Here is a 20,342-nt window from a genome sequence, read left to right as displayed (position 1 = left end):
AACGTCAGGATTTGGGTCAGATCCACTCAGGGACGAATACGTTATGAGCTGAAATAGGGAAGTCTGTGGCTAGAGGTTTGGGGAAACATCCGTTCCCTTTTGGCCATGTTAAGTTAGAGATACATATTTGAGATCCAGGTGAAAATAGCAAGGAGGCGATTTGGTGCATAAGCCTGGAGTTCAGGAGAGAGGTCCGGGCTGGATGGGGTGTGGGGGAGCGTATTTTAGAGAGTCTTCTGCGTGTAAGGGCCATTGGCTCTTTGTTTTTATGATTCGAATTAGATTTTTGTTCACTTGTTCTAGAGCTTTCATGCTTATACAGATCAGTAAGAATTCAGTAGGCTTCCTATCTACCACCAACACCACAGGTCTGTGAGAGTCAGACTACCCTGCTTGCTGCTTTGACTCTGCTGTCCCTCACAGTAACCACACCCATCTTGTCTTTGGAGATTGGGTGCTGCCACTTGGCTCCTGTCACTCCAAGATCCAATTATTCCCATTGCATTTAGGTTCTCCAGTGAGGTGGCTGCAGTTTACACTGCAAGGTTCCGGCCTGCAGAGAAGAGCAATCATAGAACTCTTCAAGGATGCTGGGGTTCCCCTCACAAGCTTATTTCTTAGAGTCTTGGTGAAAGGAATATCTTAGAAATGCTCTCGGTGTGGGTGAACATGTCTTATAAGACAAATCCATTCTAACATTCCAGTCGAAGCCTCTGACTCTCTACCTCTACAGTAAACCAAGGGAGGTCGGGCATTTTCAGTCGATCTTTTCAGTGGGCCATCTTCCAGTCCACGTTTCAGCCAGCCAACCCAGCAAACCAACCGTTAGAGCCCTTTCTAACTCCCAGAGCTGCAGAAACTCTGCTTAGTGAGTTCATATCAGTAAATTTGGCCAGATCCAACTTTATATTCCTTCCACTATTTATCTAATACCTTTAGGATCCATTCCCGTGCATATTTCCAGATTTCTGTCTCTGTAAATTTAGAAGACTCAAATAGTTTGGAGTGGAGTATACCTACTCATGGGCCACCCTCAGGCTGTTCAGGATTAACCCCTTAGACTGAGGCGTAGAAGCTCATACTGCTGGGAGCGGGGAGACCTCTTCCGCTGTCAAAGAAGACTCACCAGAATTTAGGGGCTCAATGTCCCCAGCTTGATCAGTGTCTTCCCACATGTCCCCATCCCAAGAAGGATCCCATTCTTTCCAAATCAGTGCCTTTCCCTTCACAGTGGACACCCTGCAAGGCTGGGAGTCAGGTTGTCCTGTAACTCAGCCATTCACAGGGCAAGGAGATAAGACTACAGGAGATTAGACTCTCTATTAGGGTACTCATAGTAGCTGTTAGGTCATTCATGTGGCCCTTGAGCTGGGAATTTGATTTCTGAGCTCATTCTTTTCTTCCCCTTCTTTGTCCAGCAACATTAGGAGCAAACAATAAGTATTATTATATCCTTTATTTTCCAAAAATGTTTGAAAGTATCATATACAGAGTCGCTTAACTCCTTGCTTTTCTCTCTCTCTCTCTCTCTCTCTCTCTCTCTCTCCTTGCTCTTACAAGTGGTTGATTAGGTGTGTCCAATGCAGATATTTGGCATATCTCTATGAACACTTCATCACACCACAGACTATTTGTGCTCTCTTACCAATAGAAACAGGTTTAAACTACTTTAATCCTAATCAAATCAGACAGCTAATTCTAGAAACCTCAGAACCAATTCAGAAAACTCACCCTTAAAATTATGTTCCGAATTACTTAGGTTTCTCTAAGAAGACTGAGCTTTCTCTACAGCACTTTTCTTCTGAGACCTCACCAGAATAACCTTAAAAGGTCTGTTCATGGCAACGTAAACTTTTTTTTCTAGCATTCACCTCAAAACTCTTCCCATCCTTACCCATTGCCCAGTTCTAACAATGCTTCCACATTGTTAGGTATTTGTTACAGCAGCAGCCTACTTCTTAGGCTTAGTTCATTAATTTCTGTCTTGATCTGTTCAAGCTACTATAAAAATGTTATAACCCAGGTATTTCATAAACAACAGATATTTATCTCTCATAGTCTGGAGCCTGAGAAGCCTGAGATTAAGGTGCTGGCACTTTCTCGTTCGTAGATGGCCAGCTTTTTGCTGTGTCCTCACATGGTAGAAAAATGAGGGAGCTCTCTGGGACCTCTTTTTGTAAGGACACTAATCCCATTCCTGAGGACTTTGTCCTCATAGTTCTCATACCTAATCACCCCCCAGAGGCCTCACCTCCAATACCTTCACATTGGGGATTAGTTTTCAACATATGAATTTGGGGGGGACACGATATTTCAGTCTAAAGCAAGAGTTAAGGTCAAAACTTCTAAAGAGAAGAACTGAATCTCTTTCATACTTTCAGGGCTAAGGAAGCAGAGACCCAAGAGGCTGTGAGCTACACCCAGGGAAAAGTTAACAAGCAGAGGCAAAATGAGTCTTACTGCGACTGTAACCCCTTGTCGACCCAGTCCATTTTTTGATTGAATTGAGGTGATCAGCTATCTGAAGCCTATACAGTTCTTTTATGCCTATTATAAAATCACTTGACATACAAAAAAGTAGTAATATGTGACTGATAATTACGAGCAAAAACAAACAATAGAAGGTCAACAGATGATATAGATCTTGAAGTTAGAAGACAAGAACTTTTTAAAATATCTGTGGGAAATTTTTATATACCGTTTATAGTAACTGATAGGACAGGAAGGATTATCTGTAAGAATATAGAAGTTATGAAAAAATAGTGAATCAACTTGAATTGATTGACATATATGGAATACTAGACCCACAACTACAGAATGAGCATTCTTTTCAAGAGCATATGGGATGTTTACTAAAAGAGATCTCGTGCAATGCCATAAAGCAAGTCTCACTAAATTAAATCATGTAGAGTATGTCTTCTGACCACAATGGAACTGAATTAGAAATCACTTACGTAAAAAGCCCCAAATGTTTGGAAATGAACTAACACACTAAATAATTCACTAAACATAGGAACAATCACAATAGAAACAGAAAATACTTTGAACTTAATAATAACTACAATATCGTATATCAAAACTCATGGTATATAGCTAAAACAGTGCTCAGAGCAACATTTATAGTGCTAAATGCATGTATTAGAAAAGAAGAAAGGTTTAAAATCATTGACTAAGCTTTTACCTTATTAAGTTAAAGAGGAGTAAATTAAATCCAAAGAAAGTGAAAGGCAGAACATAATGAGTAGTGATCAATAAAAGAGAGAGCAGAAATACAGTACTAAAAAACCAACACCTATAATTAGTTCTTTGAAAAGATGATAAGAATTGATAAATCTCTAGCAAGACTGATCAAGAAAAAGGAGAAATTTCAAATCACTTATATTAGGAATGGAACAGGGACATATCAGCCTGATACTATACATATCACAAAAATAATGAGCCAATTTCGAATAACTTTCATGCTAAGGCTGGGAGGAGGGCTGAGGGTCTTCACCTTCGACGTGTAAAATGTCACTTCACCCCTCTCTTTTCAGATGACATCCCCGCACTCTGCTGTGCCAGCCTCTCAGGCCCTCATTCTAGAACACATACCTCTAGCCTTCTGCAGTGGAGAAAAGACTAGCGCTCGCCCCCTAAAACAGAGAGGCGGTGTAGGACTAGTTTTTATGGCAGACTCTCAACTGATCTTGCTGTTTTCGGTTCCAGTTCATCAACAATTCCAGAAATACGCGGAATTTCCCTAAGACTTTCTGGGATGGTTCCGTGGTAAACATGGGCCTTGTTCTTGCCTTTCCCCTAATGGCTAAGGAACTAATTTTCTTAGAACTGCTCATTTCATTCGATTGTCACCCATTCTTCTGCTTTCTCCCTTCCGGCTGTTGTGTCGCTCTCGATTTCTCTTCCGTTCTCTTTCCTCCTGTTTCCCTCATCTTCAGAGCTCAGCGCCAGCCATCTGTAAGATATCTTACCCCCCCTACCCCAGATAGAACGGACTGCCCCTGTTGCATTCCCACCGCGTACTGTTATCGGCTCTGTGACCTTGGGAAACAAACATACCTTTCTGAGCCCGAATTTCTTTATTTTTAAAATAGAGATTCCTACTCCGAGGGTTGTTTTGAAAGTTCAATAGGAAGATGGGTCCGAAGTAACTGTATAGTATTAGGTACACACGAGGAACACGCAGGTGTTTTATTTCTGTCCTTCGATGTGAGCAAAAGCTTGGAGAAGAGGGGGCGAGAATGTGTGTTAGGGGCAAGGGGGACAGAGAGAGGAGGAAGCAGACACGCAGGGGACTCCTGGAGGACAACGAGGAGTTTCCTCTGACCTCCACCGGAAGTCATTGCCCACGTGGCACATTTCCAGTTCTTCAAATCGATATCTTCCTTTTTTTTTTTTTACCCCTTAAGTTTAATTAACATCTACAAAAATTCGAAAGTTACACCAAATGTATGAGGCTTAAGTCAGCCTTACAAAATTCCTGTTCGGCCTCTGAGAGGTTCAAATCAAACAAGTAAAAAGAAAAAATAAAGATTTTATTATTTTTTCTGTGTGAATACTTTCTATTGAAAATCCACAACTGATTTTTTTTTTAAGGTTAAAAGAATTAGACACTCATTTTCTGACCATAAGTGTTATCATTTGTAAATGTAATTATGAAAAAAATAATATAGTAGTTTAAGAATCTGAAAACATTGAGAAACAAAATTCTTAAATGTCTAAAACCATTTAAATTTAACGTTTAGCTTCATCAAAATCTATGTGAAAATTTTGTTTCTAGTCAGGGATGTTCATGAATGAAAAATAGTTAATAGATACATTTATAGGTATGAAAACCATAGACCAGCATAAGGAATTCTCTGTTTGGGTCTGGTAAATGTACACATTGTAATGCAGGGAATATGCAGTGAGCAACTGAAATTTAAATTGCTGGGAGCCCACAGACATCCTGTAGTCAGAAAAAAGTCAGTTGATATCTGTGAAGCGACTGCCATACACTTGAAACTTCACTCTTTTATTAAAATAAAAAGAAAAGAAAGAGACAAGGGAAAAAGAAAAGAAGAAAACGAACCGCTCCTTTTTTCATGCTGCAAGCTCAGGGAATAGTTCAGGCTCTCAGCCTCGGAAGACGGTGGGTGTAATCTCTTGAGAAGAGGGAATGATTTAAAAACCTAAAACTGAGCAGAATGGTACAGTTAGGCCACCTCTCTCTGTCTGTTAACCATCTTCTTTAGATGAAAATTCAGACCCTTCTGCAAAGACCAAGCTTTTGTGACCTATTTTGAACCACAATCATTAAATACACATGCTTACTTACAAACCGAACAAGGAAGATTTTTCCCTTATCTCTCATGAAAACTTCCCTCATTGAAGTTAAAAGGAGTCATTCAATAAAAGAACTTCATCAAGACCTACTGTTCCTACTCTGAGTGTAAGCCACGAGGCCCCTGCCTTTTTTATTTCCCCAAAGAGGATCGCAGTAAAGAGCCTCTCCCTGCACTAATCTGTAAACTCCACAGGACTCTTGGAGAAAGGCAGAAATTTGATTTGGGCATTCACTATAGTAGTATATTCACAAATGCTACAGGTTAATCAACGTTTTTATTGAGTTTAAAATATCCATGTAAAATTCACTCCAGAGAACTCCCAATTCTTGCCTTAAATCTGAATATATCAAAGGACTTTTAAAAAAATCAGTTTCTTCTGGTACTGATAAGCACTTGAAACAGCTCGCCTGGGGACTATAGCATTCTCTAGGATAATGCTTTATCTTAGGGAGAAAGAGAAAGAGCAGTTTTTGTTTTTTTTTTTTAAATGCTTTTCTGAATTTACAGCCTCTGATTCAGGGCTGCCAGAGCCAAGTTAGGGTCCTGAAAAGCAAATGTTGCAGAGATGACAGAGGAGAGTTCTGGGGAAGAGGTAAATGAACTCGGTGTTTGAGAGCAGCAGCTTCTAGAATCTCAAAAGTGCTGTAATGTTTTCAGCAAGAAAACCAGGAAAATACTTAGAGTAAATTATTGGGATGCCTCTTTTACTGTATCACCAATCCTTTAATCGGAAAGATATATGTGGTTATGCCAGGCAAGAAAAGTGATACCTAAGTTTTCCCACTTATTAGAGCAAGGTTGTAATTCACAGCTTTCGGCTTAAAGCTCCCTTATAGGGCATGGAAAAGCCATAGAGGTAGGGACAGGGAAATAAACGCAGAGAGAAGAGCATGTGTGTGTCTGTCTCCTCTTTTTAAACCTGCTGCTGTCACCTGTCCAAGAACAGCTTTTAGAAAAATGCTTATTTATTTGAAGTTGCACGCTTCCTCACATGACGACTGAAAACTTAGCTGGGAAAAAAAAAATTGCCTAAATATTAATTCCTAAGTAAAAAACTAACTCAAAGCAACTAGATTCAGGAAAATGGCTGATATTTTATACTGACCAAGACTTTTTCTCAAAGTACTGATGAACATAAAAAGGAAAAAGTAGATCAAGTTTTACTTTTAAATATAATTTAAATATATGTGGATCACATAGTTTACAGAAAGGTAAAAATTCTGACTGGAATCTGAAAAATGAATTCCCTTCTTATCTCCTCAGAGTTTTAACAGACCACTAAATGTTAATAAACCAGGTTATCACAAAATATATTTTTTCAAAAGACATATTTTGTGTCAGTTAAAGAGGTTAGCCCATGAGCATTTTAGAGATTTATCTGAATTTTATAGTTAAAAAAAAAAAAAAAGGCCATGCTTATCAGTTCCGCACCTGTAATGAGTAAGGCCTTTGTTCTTCAAAGAGTTGTAGTCTGCAGAAATAAGCCACAGCCAGAGGGCCACCCTCAGGGACAGCCACCATTGCTTGCTGGGAGGCACAGTCTCTTTCCCCAAGTGGGAATTGCAGAGGATGGAAAATCCACTGGCAGTGCACTGAGATCACAGCAAATTAATACAGAAAATACAAACAGGAAAAAACACAGGGTCGGCTTATTTCCCTGAGGGAGTGGAGGGGAAATTTCTAGGGAGATCGGGTTTCGTTTCTGCACAATTCCACACTCCATTGAATTTAATTATTTCATAGTTAAAATCCTAGAAGACAAATGTCCCCTCAGTTTATTCCACCATTGTCTTTCTGGTGTAATCGCGTATTTCCAGATTGTTTTGATGAGACATTGTGTCATAGGGAGTGTTCAAAGTATGATACGAAATGAGAGCTCTCTTTGCAAAGTGCTTTCGTTGTCTGTTATTTTGCTGAGCTCATTTTATGCGAAAAATTAAGAATTGGTTAAGGTTCTTTATTTTAAGGTCACGAGTCCCTATTCCCATCTCATGTAGCTCTCGGAGGCTACCGTTGGACTTCTCGGGGGCCTAATTGTTGGGCCACTGAAAGGGTCAGCTCCTGCCTGAGCCACCCCGCCGAGCTGGCAGTTCGTATGCCGGAAAGGGGATGAGGTTTTGAAAGATTTATCCGAGGCTGGAGAGTTCCACCCAATGTCAGACATTCTGTAACTTTTCTCGGTGTGAGTTTGACAACTTCGTCTGGCTAAATTAGGTCCGAAGTAGATTGTTGCCAAGTCGGGGGAAGAAGGCTGCTGGCGAGGCCTGGTTTCCTGCTCGGTCGAGCTTTGCCACTTATTTGCTACGTGACTCAGACCTTCAATCAACATGTATTCGACCTTCACGAATGTCTCTTACGTGGCAGACTGAGGGTGTGTTGCCGGTTTTCTTAAACGCGGGGATGATTGATAACGCAGCGGTTCATCGGACAGAGCGGGTTCTGAGTCCCAGCTTTGTGACTAATGTAACCTTGCACACTCGTTTACTCTCCCCCGGCCTCAGTTTCCTCATTTGTAAATGGCGGATAATAATTGATCCTTTACATTCGATTGCAGTTTAGAAGAGATGACACAGGCGACGTGCCTAGTACAGTTCCCGGCCAACTGGACGTGACCTTTACATGGTAGCTGTTGTTATCACATTGACACGGAGAAGCCAGCAGGGGCCAGAGGATTCTCATTAGGAATGAGAATCAGATCTGGTCTGAGTGCTCCGTCCAACACTTGGCCTGGGTTGGGCAAGTGACTTAACCTTTTTCAGCCTGAATTCATGTCCGTATGGAGAGTTCTTTACCGAATGAAAGCAGGGGCATGTGAAAACACTGCCTTCAGATGCCCCCCCTCCCCCAACACATACACACACCCCAGAATCCAGAAGGAACACTGTAAATACAATTCTGGTCTCACTTAACTTTGTCACCGGCTCCCAATTCTCTCCTGAATTAAGTCCACATTCGTGGGCACAGCACACTAAGCTGCACACCCCTCTCTCTTGGGCTACGACGACTGCTATTTCAATGCACTTTCCCGTTGTCTCCAGCTAATTCCCAGTCACACGGAACCAACGCACATTTCCTCGATCACACGCCGCCTTTGCAAAGCCCATTCCTCCTGATTAAATGCTGTTCCTCTTTCTGACTTAGCAAACCCCTCATTATTCGGCATGGCACTCATGTGTTCTCTGCAGATTTTCCTGACCAGTGAGCTCATCATGCTCGCCTCTTCTCTAATACAGCAATTTGTCGATCGATTGCTTCATTCTGGAATGAACGAATGGCCTCGTGACTTATCAATACATCTACTTCCTTAAGAACGTGAAGAGTGTTTTATTTATCTTTGCATCCCAAGAAGCTACAACAATGCCTTTCATGTCTTTGCCATTCAATAAATTATTTGTAAGTGAAAGAAAGAAGAAAGCATAAAAGTTATTATCATTATTGAATTCATTTTTACTGTAACAGACAAACCCAGAGTTTTTTAAGTTAAAATAAAAGGCCGCAGGCACTTGGAACACATTGCTCCAAAGAGTCAGTTTGAGCCGAGCTGACGGTGCAGGCAAGAAGCAGCTCCCTAAAGTCAGCTACTTTTAAAAATTATAATTTCAACATTTATTGGTATTGTAACAAAGTGGTGAACTTTTTCCTTCTTCTAGTACATATTAATAACACAGACACGTTCCTAAGAAAAAAATCATTCACTAATTTAAAAAATGAATGCAAGGTGTCTGTGTAATCAATGTAAGGATTTTTCTTGGTTTGAGTCTTAATGGAAAAGTCACAACTGGTCTTTATACAAACTGAAAACAAATCCTGGTGAGCTTCACAAAATTTCCACCTAAATAACCGAAAGGTAATTACCAACTGAAGAAGGAAAAACAAAGGTGGTGGAAGGGGAGGACAGCAAGAGAGTATGAGGAGAAAAGAACAAGATTTTAGGGCTCCAAAGCTTTCTCAATATGGCGGCAGCGGTGTCCAGGCCTGATTCCTCCGTAAGATATCCTCCAGTAAAGTTTCGAGTAAAATTAAGTTGTTTTGGGTCTCTTTCTAGTTCCTTTTCTTATTTTTTTCCTTCACATCCAAGTGTCCAGATATTTTGGTTGTTCGGTCCCCCTTTTGTCTCCAGGTCTCAACTGGTCTGTGACCCTCTGAAGTGACCCAGGCCCCTATGGTCCCCTTCCTCTGCATCCCAACCCTGTGGCTCCAGCAAGCCCTCCACCAAAGAATACAGCTAAACAAATCCACCCTAGCTTGCAGCCTTCCTGAGGGGTTTCACATTTGCAAAGAGGTCAACAAGTTAACCAAAATGCATATCTGAGGGATAGAATTTCCAGGGGTGTGAGAAAGCGAAGTGTGGAATTTCGTGCCTCTCGAGGAAGGAAGACAGTTTTTGCCTTGGAAGTCTTCTCAGTACCTGTGACTGGGCCACAGGTTGTAGCCGCTGGGTTTCCTGTCGCTCAGGAAGGCACTGGAGGAGGTGGTGCTGCTAACGGATGGTTATTCACGAGAGTTAGGAAACTCGGACATGCAGGAGAGGGAGGCAGCCTTTTAACGTTCTCAGTGTTTTCATCTCAGCCCTTCACCCAGCGTTGTTGGAAATAATATCCCCTCAAGCCCATTTCTTAGGTTGCTAATAGAAACTTTAAAAGTCACTGTTTTCCGAGACAGATTGTATGAAAATAAAGCCACTGAGCAGTCAGCTTCTGATTGTTGTTGGTCTGGAGCAGAGGACATAATTAGGGGAATGGTCTTATGCCTTCATCAAGACATTTAAGTTTTACTTTAACCAGTGTGTAAACTATGCTGCCTTTTTTTTTTTTAATGCTAATGAGTTACTTAAAAGTGGGATGCAAATCACTAAAAAAAAAAAAAAAAAAGATCTCCCGGTGTTAGTTAGGATGTTGGCTAGGATAAACAGAATCTAGTGTTAGGAAGGAAATTTAAAGATCATCCTCTTTCTGATTTTTATAAGTTGCTATCATTTGAAGAAATGGAAGCACAGAGTAGAAGAAATAATTTTGTCTTGGGATCCAAAACACCTCATTATTCTCCCAATGTTGCACTCCTGTTGGCTCGATGTTACACAAATCAGTTTTTCTATAAGAGGGTGGTAAACTGATAGGTAAAGGCCAATATTCAGTCCAAACATAGGTTTCGTTTTTCCTACAGCATTTAGAAAACTGGAAAATTCCACCTAAAAATCTGGAGTTCTAGTTTCTTTTGGGGGGGGGGGTGTTGTGGTTGACCGAGGAGGGGGTGTTGTGGTTGACCGTGGGCCTGAGTTTTTCATGACACCCAACCAGAGCTGATTAGCTCCATCCCGTTAAGCTGACACATGTGCTGTCGAGGTGGCCACTGTCCTCATCCCTCTACTGTCTCATCCTGGCCCAACCCTCTCATTCATCATCTATGTCTACATACAGCACTGAATTTGCAGTCTCTGAGCTAGACATACGCGTGTCATTATCTATAAAGTGGGCAGTGGGGAGGGTGACAGGTGATACTAGAAAAGCAGCTTCCAAATTTAGTCGATTATAAAAATAATTTAGTGTATCAATAAAAATGGAAATTCTTGGGCCCCACTCATGTGAATTCTGGCTCAGGGGATATGGGATGGGGTCTTTGATGTTGTGTGTGTGTATGTGTGTTTTACGTTCCTTGGCTTATGTTAGCAATAAGTTAGGGTTAAAATTTTGACTTAAATGATCTCTAAAATTCTAGGTCTAAAATTCTATCACTCCAACGAACTCTGGAAATCTAGGGTGATAATTCTTTTTCAGGTCAATGGACTTCAATGCATTGAAGGCTCTAGTGCAATTATTAAATCCAATTAGCCACTGATTTAAATTATTTTCAGTCAGCCTTAGGCTATTTACCATACCATTCCCCTAACTTGCGATCTCAAATAGGAACAAAGGGACATGGGGAGTAAATACCGCTAGCTCATCTATCACTTCCACATTTAAGCAACTTGTTCGCACAGCAGGTAAAAATTCCCACAGCCTGGCCTCATTCCTCTGAAGATATGCATATTTAAAAAAAGTTAGGGAAGAGAGGCAATTCTTATCAATGCGCCATTTGAGTGCAAATAACAGAAGAGGATATTCAGGATTACCGGTGCTGATAACAGGCACAGCTTACAGGGGCCTTTTAAACTTACGTTAGGGACAGTTTCTTAGAAACCCGGGAAAAAAATACAGGAAGGATTTAAGTTTGATGTAGTGGGGGTCTTTAAAAATTTGGCACAAGTCTTTTTGTTCTTTCAATTCATCCTTCAAGGTATCACAATGTGAGAGAATCCAGGCTTTGGGCTCAGGCTGCCTAATATCAGAAAACGGGACAGACGTCTGCAGACGAGAGGCTCCGGGAGCTGAGCGGTTTCTATGGAGATGGGAATTAGCGAGGAAGTGCTTTCCTTCTGATTATTCTCCATCCTAACAGGGACAATTGCAACCATTTATCTTTTTCTGAAGAAAGAAGGACAGTTTGGGGAATAATAGCAAGGACTTGAGTGATACCGTTCCATGTTAAATATCCTAAAATATCACCCCCCCACCCCCGCTTCTTGCAAGGTAAATCATAAAGTCTTTGAAGGTGGCCTTCTCTTAAGAGGTATGGCTTTGACTTTGTCAGAGGACAAAATCAGGAAACCCGTATGAGTTTGTCATGCTTTATCAATTGCTATATTACTTTAAAACGAGATGTATACTAAGTATTTGTAATGGTAACAGCTTGAATTCATATTTAGTCTTCAGACAAAACATAATACTTTCACTTATGCCTGAGAAGTAATTGATATGAACAATCATTCTCATTTTTCCGATGGAGAAACTAAGGCATATAAATGACTTAAGTGATTTTTTTTTTTAATAATCTGTGGAAAATGAATCTGTGAATATATGTAATGTTTTTGGAATCCGAATTTAATGAATTTTCTTTTCGTGGTCCCATTAATGTTTTTCTTTTCTTATTCTTTGCTAATACATAGCTGGAACACAGTTGCATTAAATAGAAATGTATAAAAAGTAAAAGTTACACAAATCCCACCACCCAGAGCTAACAACTGGTACCTCTTTAATTGATGTCTTTGTAGATTTTTTTCTTAGCCTATTTATATAGACACAGATATACGGATGATTTATTTACTTATATTTTATAAAAATGAGCTCCTATAAGTTATATAGTTTTGAAACTTTTTTCCTTGACAATATATCATGGATTTGTTTTCTAGGTCAGCATATGTGCCATAATTTATTTAATCTAGTTCATATTTCAGATATTTAAATTGTTTTCTCTCTTCATTTTTCTTTTTTATAAACAAAGTTTCTTTAATTAACGTTTAGAAGTGTGATAGATACTATTGATATGTCTTCTAAATAGGACATTTCACTGCAGCAAAACTTCTCAGAAGGTACATTCTCAACATGCTGATGTACACTGGATCGTTTTAATGAAAAAAAAATTTTTAATGCTACAGTGAAGACTGGTAACTCAGGGTCTCAATATGTACTTCTTTGAATATTAGTGGATTCTTTGATTGATTTTGAATGATAATACTAGACCCTTTTAACCCCAGTGGTTTGTAACTTTGCTTGCACACAGAAACTCTTAGAGAATTTGTAAAAGTTCTGACGTTCAGACCAAAGCTTCAATTAAATCACAACCTCCAGAGGCAACTCCCAGGCTCTCCTCAAAGGAGTCCAGCATATATGGCTGAATTCACAGTCCAGTGCTCAGAAGGCACCCATGCTTGGTTTAAAGCTCGCTGTCAACGTCTTGAAATTTGTAATAATTTTATCTTTGAAACTGGTTTCTTTAAATGTGAAGTTAGATGAGAGAACGGAGCATCCCATTCACACATAGCCTCGGAGATGCCCTATGAGCTTTGAATCCTGGTGGACCTAAGGTGCACGGAGGTTCGATGAGATTCGAAGTTAAGCGGGTCACGTCTACTACTGAGTAAGTGGGGGAGGTGACAGCCCAGAGGGGCTACTCTTCCCATGTAAACCAGAAAGAAAGAGGGAAATGGCATTTTAAGAACTATAGATGACCAACGATTCCTATCATATCCTTTCTTACTATGTCATGTCCTTGTATTAGCCATTTTATTAACACGGCAACTTTCTCTTACATGCAAGAAAGAAAAAGGCAAAACTTTTCTTTTTAGACCTTCCTTCTTCATCAGTAAACTGAAGACAGAGTGTTAGTAGAATGCATGTGAATCAATAAGTGAAATAAAGACAATCGAGCACTTCCACTGTCCTAGTAAGAACAAAATATATACACACGTGTGAGCTATGAAATGCAAATCGTGTAATTTTCTGATTCTGTCTGAGTTAAATGCTCTTCTATTTGCTTTTAAAACTAGCATTGCACAATATGAAGAAAATGACAGAATTCATGCTAATTTTTAAAATTTAAAATTTTCTTTACTTAGAACATCATTAAATAACAAATAAAAAACACCGTTACTAGTCAAGAGAAAAAAGGTAGAAAAAAGAAAAATATTTTATGCTTTAGTATCCATTCTCCTGTGTTTAAACAAGGGGGTTCCACATTTTATCTTGCATTGGGACCCACAAATCACGCAGTTAGTTTAGGAAATGTGTAGTCAAGTTTGAGAATCACTGGCCTAATACCTACACTGTATAAAGGTCTCTCTCCCGTCTACTTGGTCTCCAGTGTGACTGTTTCACTGTAGTTCAATTGCTTATGGTTTAATCTAGAGGAATCTAACTTTTTTTCCCCCCCTCTAGAAGTAGGCTAGAAATCTAGGAGCTAGGAAGAATATAGAAGCATACATGTACAATTGCTTTTCTGATTCAAGAATAAATGGTAGAATTCAAAGTAATTCAGATATTTTTCAATATGATTAGAGGAGATATTATATCACTCTCAATGGATTATTAACTCCACAGAGGCATAATTTTTGTACCCCTCCTAAGAACCATGTGAATGCCAATATAGCAGATACTCCATAAATATTGCTAAATAAATTAATCAGAAAGTTTGCAAAGATCTAGTATTTTACGTGTCCAGAGAAGCTTCTCTAGTAACAAACTATAGAAATGATCCCTGAAAGTAAGATCTAATATTTTAATATTTAAGTTTACTCCTCTTACACACGCATGCATTCATGAGATATATGAGCCACCGTCTGATTAATGCTTCACTTTGACTCATGTTTTTGCTGTTGGTTCTTAGTCCTCGCTCTGCATTCTCTACATGGAATAGCTTTATTATTTCTTGGTTGACACTATCAAGTTTGATGGCTCACATGATTGTCCTTCGTGGCTATGGTAAGGCAGTCTTTGAGGAGTATTTTAAAAATACCTTATTGGTACAACTGAGCTGTTTATTTGGAGGTTTGTGAAGAGCTTGGCTATCCCCAGAAGGTGAGAGTCTGAGATCAGTGGTAAACCTTAGGAACACTGTCCAGAGAGAAGTCGTGGGCTGTGCACCACCGGTGACCTTGACCTCAGCTGACTTCTTTGTCTGAAAGACCTGAAGTGTCAGCAGGCAGGTAGAAGCCCCCATTGCTGCAGCTGGGTCTGGTCCTGGTCCAGGAGACTTGTAGCCAGTGGGAATGAGGACAGTGGAGGGGCTTTCTGGGGAAAGGTGACAAGGACCCAAAGGGAAGAAAACAGGTGGGAAGTGTGGGAGTCTGTGAAACAGAATGATATAATTTAAAACTAATCTAAGGAATCCCTCAAATTTGGAGGCAACAAAATTAAAAGTTTTCTCCATTGAGATTTCTTGGATTGCCTGCCCCTGAGCATATTTTCAGAACCTCTTTACAGAGATAGAAGTTTAATTATTGCTGATGACTGCCAGCCTCAGGACCTAGAGGTGCTAGGCAGCTAGATAGTAAACTCGAGTCTTTGACATTACATAATCAGCTTGAGTGGTACTGGCCTCATGGAAATTAAAGAGAAGAGGATTATATTTAGCTTATTTTCAAACTCGTCTTAGCGAGCATCACAGACATGGATATTAATTTTTTAAATGAAAAGTGGACTGTTTACCATGCACAAAGGATCATTTGTGCTACCCAAATCTATGCTAATCTCCATTCCAAATCCCTTAGCAACTGTTACTCGGTTAGAAAGGTTCAATTTTCATGAAAGAAAAAAAAAAATACTTTCTGAATATGTTGCAGCAAAATTTGCTTTTGGAGTATTAAGTTATTAAAAATATAAAAAAACACATGAAATAATAAAATTGATTGTTTAAAATGAGTTTGAATTCTTTAAATGCAATAGAATCTTTCTAAATCTGCCTCTTGAATTAGATGCTTTCATTTTTGCATTGTAATAAATGATAGTAAATAATAGAACTAGAAAAGTATACCCAAACTGTATACGAACTCAAGATAAAAAGGCTTCCTACAGTTTTGTTTAATTAGACATTCATTATTTGCTCAGTCAACAAACAGCACATGAGGATATATCATGTACTAGATTCCAGACATACACAGGAGAATAGATTCGGTACCTGAGCTAAAGGAGTTTTTAATCTAGTGGGAATATGAACTTATGAATTTATAAATGTATGAAATATAATCATTGATATGATGGAGTTATAAAGAACTTTACTCACACATTTAAAAACAAGTGAAATGGAAAATTTCTAGGAAAAAAATGTAATGTACTAATATCGAATCGAGAAGAAATAAACCAGTAAAGATATTGTATGACAACATCAGAAACAAATAAAGAAAAAAACCCACCCAAGAGCCAGTTCATTTATAGGCATATTCTCCAAACATTTAAGAAACAAGTAATTCCCGTATTTTATAGCATGTTCTAAATAAGCATTTTTAAAATAAGTGTATTACTGAATAAAGAGAATAAGCAAAGAGGAAATACTTCCCATCTCCTTTTATGATGCTATTATAACTTTGATAACAAAACCAGACAAGAGCGGCACGAGAGAGGGAAATTACGATCTAATAATATTTATGAAATAGATGTTTCATATTAGAGTAATACATATTTATGTATGGATGTATATGTGAGTATGTGTATATAATATTATAATGCATCATGGTCAAGTGGATTTAGCTCAGGAATATAAAGAAGGCTTAAAATTAAAGACTTTGTTGACGTGATTCTCTACACTAAATATTAAATCACACAAAATATTTGATTATCTCAATAGATGCAGAAAAATCATCTGACGAAATCTACTTCCTTTCATTATAAAAAGTTTCAGAAAAATAGTAATAGTAGTGAATTTCTTTTACTTGATAAAAAGAAGTCATCGAAATTCTACAGTAAGTAGCATACTTAATGATGAACAGAAGGATTCCCTTTGAAGTCAGGATAAGAGCTGAAACCTTGCTCATCATTGTATTGGAGGTACCAGCTAGTTGTAGTCAGACCAGAAAAAAAGGCATAAAGATTGAAAAGACAAAGCAACACTTTCAATATTTATGTTATGCTTATATATTTGTGATTAAAACCCAAGAGAATCTAGGAGATTCAAAGAAACTCTTATTAGATCTAATAAGAGAATTTGACGAAGATTCCGTATACAAAGATTAATTATATTAACATACCACGGCAACAAACAATTAGAAGATATAATTTAAAAGGTTATATTTTATAATGGCAGTAAAAACTCTAATGTTCCTAGGAATAAATCTGACAAAAGACACGGAGTGGTTTTAGCTGTTAGAAAAAGAAAATAAGGCTTAAATCACAAGGACATTTATTGTTTAGTTAGGAAAATGTCTGAAGGTAGTTTGTTTTGGCAGCTCAACGATGATGCAATGATCTCGGCTCTTTGCATTTTTTTTGTTCTGTCATCAGGGCTTCCTTCATGGGCGTGTGACCCATAAAGTCACACAGGGCTCTGCACTCAGAAGGTCTCCGTGCTTGGTATAGTGTTCTGCCATTGCTGTCTGTCTGGAAAGCCTGGATAATTTTATCTTTGAACTTGTGTTAAGTAAGTGAAGTCCAATGGGATAATGGGACATGTATGTGAGCAGAGGAGACGTATGCAATATGTGTGTCTGTCATCCCTGCTGCCCCATTTACGTACTGTCTTTGAAACAGCTCACCAGCACAGAATTCCAATGGACCCACAAAACATGAGAGTTCAGTGAGACTCAGAGTAAGTACTAGTTAGGCACATTACATCTACGATGAAGTCAAAGACATGACACCCCAGAGAGTCTTCATTTTCCATTCGAACAAGGACTTGCTTTCAATATAGAAAAAAAAAAAGCCCAAGCACTCTAAGAAACACGAACAACCAAAGAACCCTATCATCTCCTTTCTTACTTAGGTCACTTCCCCAAAATTAGCCATTTCATTTATACTGAAAATGATGACATAGAAGGAAAGGGAAGGATAGGGAAACCTGTTGTATCTTTTCCTTTTTCAGACCTTCCTTATTTATCAGTAAGTCTCAGGTAGAGAGTGTTGGCAGAAAGTGCACAAATCAAGACATGAAATAAACACAACTGAGTTGGTCTTGAGCAGCGTTTCAACGGTTCTGGAAAGAATAAAATACGTATGTGTGTACGAGCTATGAAATACAAATTGTGTAATTTTGAGATTCTGCATATGAGTCAAATGCTCTTATATTTGGATTTAAAATTGGCATTGCACAATATAGAGAAAATGGTAAAGTTCGTGCTAACAAATCGAGGTTTTAATTTTTCTTTACTGAGAACACCATTAAATAGCAAATAAAAAATACCATGGCAAGTCAAGAGAGACTTTCCTTTTCCCATGGAAAAAGGAAAAAGCTTTATATTTTAATACTAATTAATGGTACTTTTTCCCTGATTTTTGAACGAGGGGCCCTGCATTTTCATTTTTGTATTAGGCCGTGCAAATTATGTAGCTGGCCCTGTCTGCCTTCCTCAGCTTATTGCTTGCTCCATCCTTCCTCCTGTAAGAGTTACCCTGTAATGGTGAGATCACTCTCAAAGCTGCAGACATCAAGTCTATATCAGAGGCAGGAAAAAGGTGAAAGAGTTGGTGACAGCGAGCTCTTCTTTTATAGTCATTGCCTCTCTCAGAAAATTTAAAAGTCCTTCCAGAAGTGTTCAGCCAACTCTGGGCCCCACGGACACTTTCAGTTGCAAAAAAGAATGGGACAGTAAGCATCTGGAAAAAAGCCATCCAAGCCAGTGTCTGGCTAAGAACACTGTCTAAAGTAGGAGCTGGCAAATTCTTCTGTAAAGGCCAGGTGGGCGTCAGTGGCCATATAGTCAGAAAGTGTTGCAATTAGTCGACTTTGCTGCTGTAGAGTGAAAGTAGATATGGACAACAAGTAAATAAATGGACATAATTGTTCCAATAAAAGTTTCTTTACAAGAACAAGAAGTAGGTAAGATCTGGCCTGCCAACCATAATTTGCAGACCCCTGCATAGGGGTTTATTTTGCTTCAATAATGAAATGGTGGACTGTGGAGCAATGATAGAAGTTGCTGCCACTTACTGAATGTCTACCATGCATTCATCACCTGAGGCTGGAAATGTTACCATTTCTAAAGAAAAAAAAATTTGTATTTTGTTACTAAGGAAGAAAAAGAAGAAGTTTGTTGGGAAGGCAAGTACCGAATCTGTTATAACATAAATGGAGACTTGTTTAAAAGCAGAAGAGATTCAAATGCATAGATGGATACTATTAAAAAGATGTCACTTTTCTCCAACTTTATCTATCAATTTCATGCAATTCCAACGAAAATTCCTGTACATTTTTTATGGAATGTAACCAGCTGAACTTAATATTCATAAAGAAAAACAAAGAATTAAGAATAGTTTGAACAGTTTTGAAGATGGGTAGTAGAAATAGCAGGAGAATTTGTCCAACTGATGATCAAAACTTGGTAGAAAGCTGAAGTAATTAAGATAGTGATATTGGTCGTGGACTAGAAAAACAAACTCATCAACAGAAGAGAAGATTCAGGAACTGATCTGTGCATATCTGATGGGGGAGACATTACAAATAGGTAAAGGGTGAATGATTCAATATGTAATGCTGGGGAAAATTAGTTATTTCATTGGAAAAAAAATTAGATTCCCACATCATCCAAATCACGAAAATAAACTCCAGGTGAATGAAAGACATACATGTAAAAACAACATGTTAATACTTTGGGTAGAAATTTAAACTTGAAACAGAAATTTTTTAAGTCACAAAAAGCATAAGCAAAAAGACATTTTGATGAATCTGTTTTCATTAAAATGAAAACTTGTCATAGAATAAAAGACATTGGAATCAAAGTGAAAAGACATTCCGGGGAATGGCGGACATTAGTAAAGCATATAATGAAAAAAATGGTTAGGTCTGGAATATATAAAAACAACTGGAGAAAAAGTGGGTGAATGATGTGAACCAGAAAGTCTCAGAAGAACCTTGAGAGGCCCACAAACATGTGAAATTGATTCTCAGTCTGTGTAGAAACAGAGAAATGGAAATTAAACAACAATCAGCTTTTATGTCATACCCATTAGACAGACGACCATTTTTAAAAGGCGACGAATTCAGGTGTTGGCAAATATGTGGAACAATTAAAGTACTCAACCAGTGCTGGTGGGATTATCAACTAGCACAACTACCCCATGAGGAAAACTGGTAAAATACAGTGAAGTTAATGCACGTGACAGTCATCCTGCAGCATATTCACTATGGCAGTGATTCTTCACCTATCATACCCAACGCTCTTTATAAGAAATATTTTGTGACACCTCCGACAGAAACCTTTTTTGATTCGAAACAGATATCAGTATTATGCCATCAAATAAACATAAAAGAGAAATAAAGTAACACAATGAAGTATTTATGTATTTTAAATATGTACATGCTTTCGCACAACTAAAGCAGGAGAAATAATGAGGAAGAATATGCCTGCATATACTACGTGAATGGGACTTTAAAAATGCAGATTGTTGTTTTGGCCTCTCGAATGTCATATTACTGTTGCTGATGTAGTTTTTCAAAAATGGCAAACGACTTTTAATGAACTTGTGAGCAAATTACAACCTTTCCTCAGTTTACACAGTA

At 38.5% G+C, this 20,342-nt stretch overlaps 1 pseudogene; it reads right to left on the bottom strand.

The window, feature by feature from the left end:
* Positions 1 to 14,227: 14,227 nt before the first annotated feature.
* Positions 14,228 to 14,409, bottom strand: LOC112472720 (annotated as a pseudogene).
* Between the last annotated feature and the right edge of the window lie 5,933 nt (positions 14,410 to 20,342).

Source organism: Pteropus alecto, unplaced genomic scaffold (assembly GCF_000325575.1).
Source record: "Pteropus alecto unplaced genomic scaffold, ASM32557v1 scaffold87, whole genome shotgun sequence".
NCBI classification, from domain to species: domain Eukaryota; kingdom Metazoa; phylum Chordata; class Mammalia; order Chiroptera; family Pteropodidae; genus Pteropus; species Pteropus alecto.
The sequence above is the reverse complement of the archived record's forward strand: the minus strand, read 5'-3'. Positions and strand labels throughout refer to the sequence as shown.